The following is a 17,002-nucleotide window of genomic DNA, read 5'->3' on the forward strand; positions in this document are numbered from 1 at the left end:
GGGCGGGAGGCAGCTCCTCCACCGTTCCCCTCGCCGCAGCCAGCCCGCAGGCCTGCGGAGGGGCGGGAGGCGTGCGCGCCCGCCCGCGGAGGGGAGGAAAAATATTAAGTTTAAAAAAATAATAATAGTAATACGGGAAAACCGGCGCTGCGTCCCCGCCCCACACACACACACTCCGCCGGGGCCTCCCAACGTCCGCAAAAGGGAGCGCGCCCGGAGGTACCTGGGAGTCCCGGTCCCTAGGTCTCCGCTGGGGTAACCCAATGCCGCCCTCTCACCCGCGCAACCTGCGCCGTGTTTTCAGCGCCTCAGAAACTTTGGCCACAACAACAACTGTCGCCCCCGGGGAAAGCGGGGGAGGGGCGGCCAGCCGAGCTCGGCGGGGGTGCCGGCTGCCGCCGCGCAGAAATGCGGGATTCCCACTCATGCGCTTATTTTACAATAAAAAAAAAAAAAAAAAAAACCAAAAAAACCAAAAAAACCAACCACCACACACACACGCACCCAGGCCACCTCACCGCCCCTCGGCGCACACACACACACCTTTCGCGAGCACCAGGCTCGGCACGCACTGAGAGCTTTACCGCACTCCCCCCTCCACAGCCTGTTGTTACACCGAGCCGCGGGCCCACACACACACCCGCGAGCACCGGAGCCACCTCTGTGTCCCCCTCGCCCGCCCGCCGCCGCGGGGTAATTGGGGACCGACTCTGCGAGCGAGGGGACTCTGCCACACTCAAGATGGCGCCGAGAACGCTTCGTGGGGCAACCACACGGTTTTGCCCTCTGCCGGCAGCCGCTCCGTAGCCCGCAACAGTCCTGCCGGCAAGACAGAGGTGCGGTAAGCACCCCCCGATACAAAAAGCGCGAAGAAAGGCGTGAGAGGGTAAGGAAAAGCACCCCCAAACGGAGCAGCGCTTCTGCCACACTCAACATGGCCGCCGGGCCGAGGCGATTGGCGGCAGAGCCTATCCTCGGAGGGCGGGATATAAGGATCGAGCGATGCGGATTGGCCTGAAGCGCTGAGCGAACGCTGTGTTGACGCTTTGCGGCTTCTTATTGGCTGAAGCGCCTGTCTGTCTAAAGCCGAGTGGTTTTGAAAACCCGGAGCGGGCGCGGGGCGGTGTGCGGGAGCGGAACTGAGGCCACCAGACCGGGGGTTCGGGGCACCCTGCAGGGGCGCGACACCCGGGGCGGGCTGCCGCGGGCGAAGGGTGCGCTTCTCCTGGCTGCTGGGAGCTGAGCTGCCCCTGGGCTTCTCCCCTGCACCATCCCAGCTACAAGAGAGCTGCGGAGAAGCCATGGTACCCCCTGCACCACCTGGCACCAGGCATTGCAGCATGAGGCATCGTGGTGCCAGCCTCCCTTGCCCTGTCCCTGTACACTTACAGCGGCTGGACACTGAGGCCACAGGGCCCCATTTCCAGGACAAAAACGTTCCTCTCAGAAAACATACCAGCACCACAACCAGGCTGGTCCATGCCTGGTTGCACCAAGGAGCACTTTTCTCCTCAGCCCCAGCATCCTGCCCTCAGGGACTAGCCCTGAGGTGATGATGATGGGGGGCAGGTCAGGGCCTTCAGGCTGTGGTGGGAATGGGAGGCACCGCGGTGGCTGAGACCGTTGGCTGCTGATGCTCTGACCGACCTTGCACTGGGGCTGGCCATCCCCTGCCCCAACTAGCCCCAGGGGCCACCTCGCCAGCTGTGAGCCAACAGGCAAGTGCTGCCCCAGGAAGCTCTCACGTTGCAGCAGAGCCACTCTTGGCACAACGGTGCCACACTCGTGGCTTTCAGGTGCCACCGGCAAGCCTGTGTTTAGTCAGGAGGGGCCTTTTGGGGACAACAAATTCTCATCTTGGATGTCCCGCTCTGACCCAGTGGCAGGGCTGGGTGGGAGCTGGGTGAGAGCCTCTCCGCGGGCTCGGGGGAAGGACAGGGCTGTGGAAACCGGGATTTCTGGTCGCTGCTGGCTACGCCTCTCGGTTGGTGTGTTCAAGACAAGGGCAGCTGCTGTCTATTCCCATAGACATAGACGGCACTCACCGCCAGCTGTGGGTTTGGGGCAGGTTGCTAACAGGGCTGGCAGCAGGAGCGCCCTCTGCCACAGCCCAGCCAGGAACTGGCGGACGGTGGGTCTCTAAATGCGTCCGAAAGAGGAAAGAAAAGACAAAAAACCACTCAAGCCCAGCCCTAAAATAAAGCACTTCTGCTATAACTTGGGTTTAGCGTGTGCCTTCTCCTCAAACCTTTGGGCTTGGGGTTCCCACGTTTCACGAACGGCTGAAAAAAAGAAAAAGAGTTGTTAGGATATTTGGGGAAGAAAATTAGGAATCCTCAAGGGATGGTCACGCCAGGATCCAACAGAAGACGGGGGAGGTGGGGGGGGTTGGTTGTGAACTAAAAAACAACCAAGCCTGGAGTGGAAGCAAAACTGCCTTAAACCACTCCGCGACGGAAATCCATGTATAGCCCTTGCTGCCGTCCCCCTGTGCAGCGGGATAACCCAGCTGGTGAGTGCTCCTGCGCATAAGGCAGAGAGAGGCAGGCTCAGCTTGGCGTGTTAAGCCTCAGCAATCCAAAAAGAAACAACAACAACAACAACAAAACTGTTGCCTGTGAAAAGCAGCTGCTGCTTTACCTCTTCTCCACCCCTCCCGCCGGCTGGGGCTGGGGAGCAGCTCGGCAGGGAGCAGCGAGACGAGGAGGAGGGTGGAAGGGGACTTTGCAAAAGTGCCCAAGCATCGGGGACAGAAGTTTCCAGGGCTGAGCTCTGCCCAGGACCTCTCTCCGTCTGCAGCAGGCGATCGTTTTGGCAAAGGAGGTGAGGTGCTGGAGGAGGTGGTAGGAGTTTTCCCTCCTTGTTGGCCGTTTCCCTAGCTCAGCAAGTAGCAGCCTCTCTAATCCCCGGCGAAGATCCTGCTGCTAGGGCGATTATTTCATCGCGGCAAGCTGCTCCTCGGAGGAAATTCTCATTACGCTCCTCGGAGAGGCAGGGGAGGGGCGACTGTCACTCAGCTGCTCTGGAAAAAACAGAGGGATGAGCCTGCAGCATCCCCAGGCTCCAGCGCACGAGACGTGGTAGTGTTTCTAGGTCAGGCTGGTGATGCGGGACATGAAGCCAGCAGAGATGACATCCTGACAGTGTCACCTTCTGTTCCTCGATGGGCAAGGGTTGCATATGGACGTTCCTCTGCAGGGCCTCGATGAACGCTTTGGAGGGGGCTGGAGGTGGGAAGGAGCTTCATGTGTACTCCCAGGAGGGAATGGAGGTGTGTAGAGCACTGGGACCAGCTCATGGGTCCAAAAAGCATCTTTGTGAGACTGTGGGACCAAGGCTGAGACCTTGCCACAGGAGGCAGAGACTGCGCTTGGAGACCATTAGCCACCCCGATGCAGGGAAGGGCTGATGAGGCCGCCCTCCTCCCTACGTTCCAGGCTGCTGCTCCTCCATCCATCCCCACAAACCACGTAAACAGGAGGGAGCGGGGCCCTGTGGCACACTTTAATTAAGGCATGGAGACACCGACTTCGCCTTTCCCCAGAGGATTGCAAAAGGCCCAGGCGGGCCCCACACTTCAGCTCACGGCCATCCCTGCTCTGACACGCGCTCTGCCCCCTGTGTTACAAAATAGGGCTCTGACTCACCGGCCTTTCCCAGCCCACTGCTCACCAAGCCTGGAGACATTTGCAGGGATCCCTCAGAAGGATGTAGGGAGTCTGGCTGCTCTGCATCCCAGTGCTGGCACCCAGAGCAGGACGTGCTGGGCAGGACGTGGCACCATCCCGCCAGCGTCCCCCTTGGGCCTCTGCGTGGAGCCCCAGGGTGAGGACAGCTTTCTAGGGGGGGTTATCCCCCATGACTGGAGGATATGGGAAAGGGAGTGTGATCTCTTTATGTCCCCTGACTCCAGCAGGCAAAGACACCACAGTTCCTGGATGTCCAAGATGCTCACTGGCTTCTCCACAGGTCTGGGAAGCCACCACACTGGCCAGACAGGAGGCGGTGGCAAGGGAGTGCCCTTTGCTGCCTCCTTCAGCTGAGTGCTGGCAGGATCGAGGGCAGCAATACACTCCAGCGCTGCTGCTAATCCTGATCCTGCCTGCAGGCAGGGTGGGGATGCGACGGGGAGACAAGGGAAGCCTCCAGTTTGGGATGCTAGCTTTTCCAGGGAGCCCACAACAGCAGAAGAGGACACAGCATCACCTCCCTGGCTGCTGAGGGCCAGCGCCAGTGATGCCGTGGTTCAGGAAACCAGCACTCAAATCCCTGAATCCCTGTCCTTCCCTGCCTGCGTGCCAGGATGACTCTGGCTTGACCCTGGTGGGCTGCCAGGGCCCCACAGCTGGGTTGAAAGGCAGCAAAGCTGATTATTGCCTTTCTATCAAGTGAAGGGTGAGGAGGACATCAGGGCAACCTGCCCCAGAGGCAGGGGGAAGAGACCTGTGCCCCAGGGCATGGACTTGGTGAATTTGGAAAATGGTTGTTTCTCTCTTTTAATGAGTTTTCTGGGGTTTTCCCGAGTTTGAAGGCTGGTTGTGACTACAAGCCCGAGTGATCAATGCCGTGGATCAGACTCGGGCAAGGGCCTATCATATGGAGATTACACACCCACACCCTGCCCTGGGCCTGGGCCTTGGGCCAGAGACATGGTTTCAGTCCTCAGGGCTCCTGTCCCACTGCTAGAAGTGATGCGCAGAAGAGATTTAAAAGGAGAGAGAGTCAGGAAGGTGGGAGGGAGGAGGCGAGGCCAGATTCTCTTCCCTCCCTGCCTCTCCCAGCGCTTTGCAAACACGACGTCTTTGCCATGTCCTCAGGAGGAGGGGAACCCCCCCGCACATGCCCAAGGCTGAATGTGTGTTGGGGCAGGGATTGCTGCATGGTGTGGCCAGCCCCAGGCACATGGTCCCGATTGTGCCCTGTTCTCAATCACCCTTGCTCCCACTCTCCCCAGCAGGACACCCCCCAGAGCCACCTCATAGGGGTCCCCACCTGACCAGAGCCCCCCTCCTGCCCCAAGCCAGCCATGGGGTGCCGATGGCCATCATCCTGCAGGGACAACTGTGTGGAGAGCCACCACTCCTTCGCCTCGTCACTCCTTGCCGCATCGGCACACCTGGGAGAAGACAGGCACACAATGCGCACGCACACACTCACAAAACCAACCCCAAATCTGGATCAGTATCAGAGAGAATTAATTACTGGCTCATGCATATTCAGATGAGAAACTCGGCTGAACCTGGCGGCAGTTCGGCGCCTGGGGCAGCCCTGGAAAGGAGAATTCCTCTGGAGAGATATAAATCACCGCTCCCCTCTATTGCTTCCCCCGTGGAGCGCTACTTCCTGGGGAAGACTGAACCTTGATTTCCTTTTTTTCCTCCTTCTTCTTCGTTTTCAATCTGCGCGGGGCCCCTGTAATTACAATGGGCTGCTTTAGGGCTTGAGTTATTTATTGGGTAACAGCGACACACCTACCCGGCTCCAGCCGCCTGCCTGACCGCGTGTCGCGGCTTGTCCTGCCTACCCAGCAGCGCCCGCCATGCCGTGCCATGCCATGCTGTGCCATGCCTTGCTGCTTTTAGCTCAAGATGGCATGGACAGCAGCAGCAAACAGGGACCAGCAACCTTAAGCGATCTGCTAGAGACACATCCATGCTGGTGTGGCCCCTGCAAGCAGGGGCGAGAGCCACTCTGATTATTTTTTTTATTGCAAACCACCATCTCGCACACACTTCTGTGTGCTGGTATGGCAGGTGGTGGATGCCACCAAAACTTATACTGGTTGTGAAATATTGCCCCCATTTTATAGGTGGCGAAAGTGAGGCACAGTGTGGGGAGATAAGTTGCCGAGGGTCATCCCGGGAGATAAGACAAACCCACCCCTCCAGCAGGTGTGTGGCTGGGCAAGAAGATGCCAGCTGAAGCGCTCAGCTCAACATTTTGGCTGGCAGGACTTGTCCCCTGTGCCTCTCCTTTGCTTCCCAGCAGGAGTCGTCTGCCCAGCCCCAGCTCCACATCCCCCTGCCCAGCCCCACTTCCCCCACACGCAGGCTTGTGTGTTCAGAGGAGACAAGCACTCCGGGCTGGAGACCACATGGCTGGAGGGAATTAAATAATTGATGGGCCAGAAGTCTCAAGCAGCTACCGAATCTCCAGGGGCAACATTTGAGAGGCAAAGCAGAGCCCTGGACAAGCCCCTTCTGTCTGATACGATGCCAATGTGTCTCACTCTTTTCTGGGGCTTCTGGTGAGCTGAAGACATGGGGTGCCAGGGATGGGAGTGCTCCTCCGCTCACCTCACCTCCCAGCTCGCCCCCCACGCTGCTGGAGCACTGGAGGGACTGGCTGCCTTCCAGCCAGGCAGGGAGGAGTCAGGGGGAAGGAGGCTGCAGCTTCCAGGCTGAAACCCTCCTGCACGGGATGGTTCCCACTGAGCAGCACCCTTGGAAAGAGCAGGCTGAGTGGGGAGGAGGGAAAAAAAGCCTGCAAAATCAAAATCAAGGCGGGTGTCCAGCTCTTCCCTGTACAAGAGCGTGGGGCCACCAGAAAGCAGCAAGCTCCGTGCCAACAAAAGTGATAGCTCTTCTGCCATAGCCAAGCTACGGCCTCCTTGCTGTGGGAGCATGGAGAATGGTTTAAAAATTTACAGGCAAAAAACCAACTGGATAAATTCAGGAGAGAAATGGGAAGGAGTTAAATCCAACAGGCCCACTCCCTGTTCTGGAGGTCCCTTGGCTCCAAAGCCTTGGCAGCTGGGAAAGGGTCGCTGCCCAGCAGCCCTCTCCCTGCTCCCTGCCCTGAGCATCACAGCAGAGGTGCCGGTCACTCACCGCTGGCACAGCCATGCTGGGCATTGGGGGGTCACAGGGTGGGAGGGGTAGCCCCCATGCAATGGCTGTGGCCATGTGGATCCCAGGCATCAGCCTCCCAGGGTCTTAGTGGTGGGAGGAAGAGTTTTTCCCACCCAAAGCACTGATCCAGAGCTCTCACAGGAGTTGTCAGGCTGCAGCGTGAAGCATCTCCCTGCGCTAGACGTATCTGTCGATATTTAATCCACCAATAAAAGTGGTGCATGACCAAATTGAATATTTAATTTAATATACGCTAACCAGGAGCCAGTTGGCATTTCAACCCAATGGAATATGTTTGGTGCCCTCTCTCTCTTTCTAACGGATTTTCATAAAAAGTTGTTGATTATTTTTTTCTTGGGATTTATTCACATCTTTTTTTCTTTTAGGCGATAATGTTATGATCTGAAAATGACGACTTTCATTTACCAGCTCAGGAGTTTAATGAACAAGCTATTTGAATAACCATTTGGACAAGTATGTAAAAAAAAAAAAAAAAAGGAAGAGAGGAAGAATCCATTTAAAATCCTCAGAAATACCGCCCCCCCTCCACCAACTTCAGTATTTTGCAGAAGAGCAGTTTCTTCATTATTTTTTTCCCCAGCATACTAGATGAAACAGTTGACAGTGTTTGAAGCTGGCAAGAAATGCATTTCTAGCTACTGATGTCATGAAAATATAAATTGGCAGATTTTTCACGCTGGGTCAACGTGTAGCGATAAGCACAATGCCATACCTTTTTAGGAGCAGTATTTGTTGGTAAACAGATGGGAAGCAGCCTGTAATGTCCGTAGTCAATAATATACAGCCAGTGTGCATTGGTGGGGTTGCTGTCAGAGCAATAAATCGTACAACTTCTTGGCGGAGCCTGGACCATCCTGTGTGCAGACACTGTTGAGGTTGTTGTGGGCAAAACACACAATGTGGAGAATCGCAATGAATAATTTAGAGAGCACCCTTGTTCAGCTCTCTTAAACTGCCCATTGAGTCATTTCTGCTGCTCCCATTTCAAGTGGCCAGAGGAATCCTTCCTATTTTCCATGCCAAATATAGCAGTTTTTCCAGAAATGCTCAAACACACAAGCCAGGAAGTTTCCCTTCTCTGGGTGAGTCACTGGAAGTTCAGGCTGCAGTTTCACCGATTGCTTCAAGCTGATCGAAATCTGTGCCGCTGCCAAAAGGAGCCATCCAGCCCTGCCCAGTGAGCGGCCTCACTCCCTCCTTGTGCAACGAGAGTCTGATGAGGGAACGGATCAGGCTGAAAACAAATCCTGCCGTTTGTTGTGTTTTTTTCCAGAGGGAGGCTGATTCTCAACCAAATCATTTGGCCAACTCATCTCATGGCTGTGCAGACTTCAGAGGAGGCTTGTCCGTCTGAGAGGTGTTATAAGGATGTTTCTCATATCAGAGTGACTAAAGGCAGAGGCAAAGGGGATATGGAGGAAAATGCCGTGCCTGTGGGGTCACAGATGGGTGGTGTCCCCTGTGTCACACAGCTCAGCTGCAGAGCTGATGGGGGCTGTGTTCACACCCCTAACACTAGGGTGGGAACACAAGGAAGATTCCTGCCTGGAAGGGATTTTCTTGGGTGCCATTTCTCAGATCCAGGACAAGGATGTGACTGGGGACATCAGGACCGATCTACATCTCAGGACTGTCCCCTGCTAGGTCAGGATGCTCAGGCATCCTGCTTCAGTGGAAACACCTGTAATACTCAGGATTTCAGAGAGGAAGGATATTTCAACCTTCTCTTTTAGGAGCAGGAACGCTCCCTTCCTAATTCTTCTATCCACCCTCCCACATCCCCCAGCATTTTTTCCAGCTGCTTTCCACATTGATTTCCAAGAAAGGGAGCCTTCCTCACATTTTTGTTTCCTGTTCCTTTCTGATTGTTGCAAACCCGTGGGACAAATTTTAAACTAATTTGTTGGGGAGGCGAGGGGGAGATCCTAGGTCTTCTTGCAGGTGTCCTGGAAACAAGTGGCTGAACAGAGGAGGAATGCTCACTAGCACCCCTCCAAGATACTGGCTACTGCAGACTCAGGCCTTTTATTAGTCATCAGAGAATCCACACCGAGCACCATGGCTGAGGCATGGGTTCAAAGCTGCAATTTACCCAGTACTGCTCATCCTTAAGGGTGCAGCTCAGCTTCTCTCAGCTACACTGGGTGCCCTCCTACCCCTTCCTTATGGGTGTCAGACAAGCATCGCTCTTGCAAAAGCCATGCCCTGGCAGGCCTGGGTTTTTGAGGCTGCAATCTGCTCCACGGGGCTCCCATGTGGGTAAACCAGCCTGGTTTGTTATATGTTTCCAGTGCTCTCCAGAGCTGCAGTTTCCAGGGCTGGGGGATCCCCGTGGCTCCGTGGACTGCTTTTAAGGAAGGGTAACTGAGGCCAGCAAGTGTCTTGCCAGGTGGTGTGGGTTTGCTACAAAGGAATTCACATCTCTGGTGGGATGTTTTTGGAGATCAGCAAAGCAGAACAGGTTGAAAATCCCAGCTGTAGAAACCTGCATTATTTTTTCACTCCTCCCAATGTTTGTTCAGTTGTTTTCCAGAGACAGCGCTCGCCTCTGTGCGGAGAATCCTTGCTGATGGGCAATTTCTCTGCCTGCTTTGGAAAGGCATCCCCGCTCGCCTCCAGCCTCTCCCTCCCTCCTCCAAGGGAGCCTCATGGCCAGAGTTTGCTCCCGCTGGCCCGGATCCAGGCAGGCACTTACGCAGGTCACTGCTCCAACTCGGAAGCTGGTGGATAGCTCCCAGGCTGCCCCGGGGACTAACAGGTTTTCCTGCTCCGTCTCCTGGAGAAGCTGGGGAAGGGAGGGAGGGTCCAAGCTAGGGCCAGAGGTGGCTCCAGCGCCTGTCTCTGGATGAGCTGTTGGAAGCACTGGTGTAGCTCTTCCCTACCGTGTGTGACCCTGCTGTCCCCAAGCATTGGCATTGCAGGGTGGCAAAGCCACCAGGGTGGCACATAGCACCTCCTGGGCAGTCTGAGCTGGAAGAGTGCCCACAGGCAGCAGCAGGCAGCTGGGCAGCACTGGTGCTGGGTGGGACAGCCCCGTCACGGACTGTTGGCTGCCACCAAGGAAAGTTCCTCCGTCCAAGGGCTTTGCTTCCTATCTCCAGCATTTTCCATCTGCCAGGAGAGACTGGAGCCAGGACTCACCCTTGATATGAAAGCCTCTAGGCAGGATGTGCCACCATCCCTGCCTGCCCTCCTTCTCTCCAGGGTCCCTGGGAGATACGGCAAGGAGCAGCCACACAAACTGCAACTTCCCTGGGTCCCTACAGCTCCTGCCTTGCCATGAGTATGGCTCCCCACACAGGGAGCCAGGCAGGTGTTGGGACACTGATGGGACACCCAGGTGACTCAGGGTATGGGGACACAGTTTGAGGGGGTCACCCCGCAGTGCTCCCCTCTCCACTGCTTACCTGCAGTGTTAAGACTCAAGCTAAGCTTGAGCTTAGCTCAAGCAGGACCTCAGCTACCCTGGTGCAACAGGGACCAGCCCCTTCGTGCCCCTCTGCAACAGGGCCCTGGGTGAGATGCACAAATTGCTCAGGCTGGACATGTCATGACAGCCAACATCCCCAGCTGAGGGCTGCAATGGGTGTCTGCTGCGAAAGGACACGGTAGCAGCCAGGAGCGAGCAGGACCACATGGTGTAGCGGGGGGATGAGACCACTCAGCCAGTGGTGCTGCGGAGCTGCCACCTCCCCTCGGCGGCCACCCTGGCAGAGCAGCCCCAGGCCGGGCAGCGGGAGCTGCAGGACACGGCGGAAACAAGGCAGCCGAGGCCCTGCGGCTCCGCTGTTTATCTCCGCACCACTTGCACACCCTCGGTTGGGCTCCGGAAGAATAAATTACCCCGGCCTTCCCCAGCCATGCCATTTCCACCCCAGCTGGGACAAGGGGGTCCCCACCAGTGCTTCCCGCACCCCACATATCCTACAGCCGGCAAGCCTGGGCTGACATCTGCCTCCTGAGCACGGCCGGGACTCTGCTCCTGCTCCCTGGCTGAGCTGCATGGGCTTTGCCCCAGGATGTGAATTTGGGTGCTGGAATTTATCCGCGGCTGTTTTGGCTGTGGCTGAACTCCACCTCTGGGCAATGACACGTTGTTTCCATAGCAGCTAATGGACTGGAGATGGAAGGGGGGAAACATACCCGCACTAAAAAAGGACTCGTGAGTAATGTGGTTGCTCCCAGCGCGGAGTAGGAACAACTTTCTAGCACTCGACGGAGCCCCTCCTTCGCCCGGCGCCTGTGAAGTGTCAAGAGGAGAGCGTGTGTGTGCAGAGCTGTGTGGGAGCAGGCACCGGGCAGGAGGACAAGGGGGTCTGTGTGGGTGCTGGGGGGTTTGGGGGTGCACAGCGCTGGGGAGGGGGTGTGTGGCTGCTGTGCAGGGGCAGCCTGTACAAGGAGAGGGAGACATGGCAAGCATGAGAGCCTGTGAGGAGGGTGCAGTGCAGGTGGTGGGGACACACATGGGTGGCACATGTCTGTGGGGGGTCCACACCCTTTTGCGTGCAGAGGGCAGCTCCCAGAAGGAGGAAGGAGGAGCCCTGAGCAAACTCATACCGTGGTGGTCCCCCAGGGCGGAGGCTGTCACAGGCAGTGTGGCTGGTACAAGGCAGGTCACGGGTGTCTGAGGGCTGTGCTTACCCATGGGACAATAAAGGGTGACAAGGGCAAAGTCTGTAAGGTGCAAAGAGGCAATAAGGGGGTGTCAGGACTCTTGTCCCTGCTGCACCCTCCATACAGACACTGGGTGAGTCTCCGTGGGAGAGCAGGGGGTCAGCCAACCTGCTTGCAGCCTCCTGACCATCCCTGAGTCCTATGGCTCTCCAGGAGCAGGGAGGGCTGGATTTTCCTCTCGTGCTGAAGCCCTGAACTACCCCCAGCCAGCTGGGCACAGCACTGCGGGGCCACCACCCTTTGACATGTCCATAGCACTCATCTATGCCGCAGACCAAACCTGCCCTCAGGGGAGAACAGCTCCGTTAGTCCATGTGCAAATGGAGGGCTGCTCCTGGCAACATCCTTGTGCCCATCTTTGGCCCGCAGCCCTGGCCAGATCCCTGCACCTTGGCTGCTGTTATAGCATTTTTCTTCCACTTGCACGTTCCCCAGCTTGTTTGGTTGCGTAGCTCCCGCCGTGTCCGGCTCTTTGTGTTATTTGCTGTTAAGTAAATCACTGGCAGCTCCCCAGAGCGCTGGGTAATGGCAGGATAATTCCCAGCAAGACCCTGGTAATTCACTTGAAGGAAAGCAGAGCAGAGGGAAACAGCACTATTAGCCATTATCCTGGCCTCTCAAAGGCCTCCTCGCCTGCAGAAATGCCGTGTGGTGCAGCAGACATGCCTGCCACGGCTTCCAGATGCTGTGGGCCATGGGAGGGCTGCAGGCGGCAGAGGAAGCCAGGTTTCAGCCTTCTTTTGCCAGCCTGGACCAGCAGATGAAATGTGGGTGAGTGCCTGCTGTGGGCATGAGAGGGTTGGGTGTCGGTCCTGGGGAAAGCAGCCCGAGGATGGGAGTCAGGCAATTCGGAAGTGCCCATCAGGCACAGTCGACCCACAGGATGCTCCAGCTTTGGGTTTCCCACTGAGCACCTGGGATGCAGGGCAGGGCTGAGGTCTCAAGCTGCAGGAGTGACCCTTCTGCCAAGAGCCACCAGGCACCTGTCCCACCGCTGGCAGAGGTCTGACAGCCGGAGCAGAGGGGAGGATGGTCAAGATGATTTGGCTACTATGGGCTGCTGGCAGCTCCCCTGAACCTGGGGGAGCTTTGCCACCTGCATCAGCAAAGATACAATCCCTTCCAGACAGCCTCTGCACCTTTCACACCTCCCTGTTGTTGGGTCTCCCCCATCCTGGCTGGGGCTCATCTAAAGACCATGAGCAGGGTTTCTGCCGGGGTTTGCCAGGGCAGACTCTCCAAAGACCCTGGAAGGGGGGCTCAAGGTAACAGTCTCCCTGCAGAAGCTGCCTTCTTCCTTCCAGCTCTGCAACAGGGCACTGAGCTCCTTTGCAAACCTGCCCCTGAAGTGGCTGCTGGCATTTCTGAGAGAGGCCTCTGTTTGCAGAAGTGCCGAACTCCTCCCGCCCGCCCCAAGCCTCCGGCAGCAGGAGGGAGCCTGCTGCCACTGCCGGCAGCCCCCCACCTGGCTCCCCATGCCAGCATCCGTGGGGAGAGGTGCACTCCCGCTCCACCCAAACCCACGCTCACACCCCTTGGCACGCTCACACACACACAGGCACCCACACACAGAGGAATGCATACACAAAGGTGCATGCACACTTATATATATATATAGGTGCAGGTTTTCTGATCCTTCTTTCTCGTTGGTTGGCTTTAGAGCAAGATCCCGGCCTTGCTGGGACCAATAAAGGCTTCCAGGCTAGGCCAGTAGTAAAAGTAGTAAACTTTAAGGGAAAAGGGTTCTCTCACTGTTCCTGCACTGGCAGTTACCATAGCCTGACAAAGGCTTTCCCTCTGTTCACTTTATATACCTGCACATTTGGTGCCGATTAAGTGTGTGAGACTGCAGCTCCAAGTGCGTGGAGCAGCTTTGCTCCCAGCACCCATAGATGCACCCACAGCCACCCCACACGCCCACTTATGTCCAGGTTCCCCTTCCCAGCAGCTAAGCAGGGTCTGGGAGACCCTCCTCAAAGTGCCATGGCTTTGGTTGCTCTCCCACGTGCTCCCCAAGAGTGGCAAGTCTGTGGAAGAGAGTCATGTCTTGGTAGTCAGCGCCTGCACACGCCTCACAGCAATGCTCCTTGCTCTGTGCTCATGCAGCAAGGAATGAATGGCCCAAGAAACACAGAGGGGGTTGCAGGGAGATTGGAAGCAGCCTGTCCCTCTTGGAGAAGTAAGCTCCACCATTCTGGGCTGTCTCCTGAGGAGGTCCTAAGAGCATTATGGTTGCCCTCAAACGTTTTGCATCAAAGGAATAGATAATGGCCCTAACCATGGCTTTCGGGCTCTGCCACAGCCTTACACCACGGAGTGTGTGTAAAGACAAGGAGAGATTGAACTCGCCTCGGTAAAGATGTCGGAAGTCCATCCTTTTGGAAACCAAGGGCTTGCTTCCATTTCAGAGATGCAATGATCATCTCTGTAACAGCCTCGAGGGCAAAGCATTCACCCTCATCAGACCTTGTGGTCTCCAACCTGAGATGCTGGTTTGGAAACCATAGGACAGGCTTGACATACTTTACATGAGTTGCTGGAGATAAATATGGCAATGCTGTGTGCTCACTGCCATCTCCTCAGGGCAAAAACCCTCATGCCCAGGGTACTGTGCTGCTGGGGGGCAGTCAGAAATGGTGGTGAGAAAGGGAGGAGATGGCAGAGATGTGGCCACATCCAAGAGGGACAAGATGAAGTCTGCCAGCTGGAGCAAACCTTTACTGAGGGATGCTTCAAGGCAATAGCTGAAGGTGAGACTGTACCACTCCTAATATAATCATCTAATACTGGGATGCCCACTATCATCAAGCAGGACAGAGAACTGCCTCCAGTGCACCATTCATCCTCCCATCTTTCACCCATCCCATTGTGTTAGCAGCCTTCCAGTAAGTAGCGAGGAAAAGGAGGTAGTCTGTGTCCAGGGGTATGTCTCAATTAATAAGCCATCACAAGACAACATTTTGGGTCACTTGTAAGAAGACAATCCTGGCATAGCTGCCATAAGCTATGTGAGCAGCTCTGATCTAACAGGACTTCCCTTGAGCGCCATGGTCTGTGGGCTCAGCCTCGGGCTGGGGACTAGGATTTTGTAAAGGAACAAGTTCCCCAAGTTGAGATTTCCAAGGAAGGCTATGTTTCGTCTTTCAGGTTGGTGGCAGTTCCAGACACGTGCCAAAGATTTGTGTAACAGAGAGGCTCCCAGGCCTTTGCTGACTCGGGGCTGGGGTTAGCCATGCCTTGACTATCTGCCCTTGACTGTTTTACACTGCATATTAAGGGATCCCTTGAAGGTAGAGAGGAGGGGCAGGCTGGGTGAGCTGTCTCTCTAACCTTGATTTCAAGGAGCCCATTTGCTCACCTCCAGGTCTTGATGAAGCAGACAGAGGTACAGTGCATTTGGGAGGATCAGACCAGAAAGAATGGCCACCCCTCCCATATGGCTTCTTTTACACCACAGGCCATTGTATTTTGCCCACTTACTGCTGCAAGGGATGCCAAATCAAACAGCTCTCTTCCAGAAGGGAACCAGGTCTTGATCTGGAGATCAGTCTCTCATTAGCTGGTTGGTTCTGACGATTAGTCATGCTTCTTGTTGAGGAAGCCTGATCATTTCTAATGTGGGTTTACCCTGGCTTTGGAATTTAGCCATTGGTTTGTTGCCTATATTAAAGCATTTAGCCTTGAAATGGAGGTAATTAGGCTCCTGAGAGTGTTCTAACTTAAAAAACTTTAGCTCCTAGATAAAGGTTTTGTCAGTTAGTATAAAGAAGAGTCATGGGACCTTGGATGAAGACTACAGTGGATGGGTTTGTTAATGGAGCAATAAAACAATAAATCTCTCAATGTGTAAATGTGCTAGATTAAAATGGGTGTAGAAGGAGCAATAAGGATATTTTACCATTGGCGATCCTCGTAAGACATTAAGAAAGTCAGGCTGTATGAACACCACCTTCTTTAAGACACTTGTGAGATCAAGCACCACTAACGATACATTAAGTGGCCCTAATGCTGCAACTAGCGCAGAACTGATACGAATGTGGTGTTAGCCAGCAGCGGTAGGTATCCCAGGTATGTGCTGTGGGATACCAGCTTGGGGTACGTTGAGATGAATATGTATGTTGGGATTGCTGTAGGGGATCAAAGGGCGTGTCTGAGGGTTTTGTTTCCCAGGGAGAGGTCTCCGACACCTGCGGTGCATCTTCCTTCTGCCAAGCCAGAGTCTAGATTGGGAACACGATGAGAAATGGCTGGAGGTTTTATTTTGTTAGAACGCATCCTTCATGTCGGCAACAGGCTGTAGAGTTTGTGTCTTGTTGGTTTCTCCTCTGTAAATGTTCCGTGTTACCTACAACTGAAATCAGCTTTCCTGTGGCCTTAGGAAAACACTCATACACCTCTTAATCTCTGTTTCATTTGGATAACCAGACCAGGCATGTGTGTTCTCGTTCTTTCCCATGCTTGGGCTTCCTTGCAGTGATTCTTTTCTACATCTTCTCCCATGTTTCATCCCCATTAAAAACAAAACAGGACAAAATAAACCAAAACAAACCAAACCAAAACAAAACAAAACTGAAAAGCATAGGCAGGTCTTCTGCGTCAGCCATGTCATTGCTCTCTATTTAAACATAAAAAATTGTGTTATTCCTTTTAGCCCCATATCACAGTAGGAGCTCTGGCTGAGTTGGTTGCTCTGCACCTTTCCATCCTGTCACTCAGTACATGAAGTCCACAATCTGCTCCTTGCTCCATGCATTTGACTTGCTAAGATCTTTGATTTGAACAGGTTGAGTTCACCGAAGAAGCAAACCACTGAGCAGGACTGTGATGCCCTTATCTCATTATCATCCTTCTGCCATGTGCCAGCGTTATCAGTGGCGAGAAGGATTCAAGAGCATCCACCTTCCAGGGGAAGCCTGTGAGGAAGATTGTATGTCAGCAGAGGTCAACTATTTCTGAGGCCCACCTGTAGCTGGCTCCTCTAGAAATATTTTATCATGTATCGCAGAGTTCTCAGTCAATATGTTCACAAGAACAATGTTGTCACGCAGTGAGCTTCACTTACCAAAGCCAGGATTGTCGTCACAAAACCAGGGCAATTCATTATTTGTATTCTTGCCTGTTAGTTCTGTGTTGGTTAAAGCTCAGATTCTCTTCCACTCTTTTGCATGATGCCAGGTTAACAGGTCTGATTTATCCAGTGATCTCATTTGCCTTTTTTAGAAATTCTGGCAAAACATTAGCATTTCTCTGATCTTCTTGCAAATAAAGTTTGGTAAGGTAGAACACCTCTGCCAGCTCTCTAAGGACTCTTCTGGGCTTGTGAGTTTACTCTTGTATGTGCTCTAATATCTTTCCAAGATTCCAGTGGTCTGTATGATATCTCATCTGATACGAGTATATCCCCCTTCTGCTCTCCAAATGGAACTACTTACTGAGCACAACTTTTACATATCACT

Source organism: Falco biarmicus, chromosome 13 (genome assembly GCF_023638135.1).
Source record: "Falco biarmicus isolate bFalBia1 chromosome 13, bFalBia1.pri, whole genome shotgun sequence".
Lineage (NCBI taxonomy): Eukaryota > Metazoa > Chordata > Aves > Falconiformes > Falconidae > Falco > Falco biarmicus.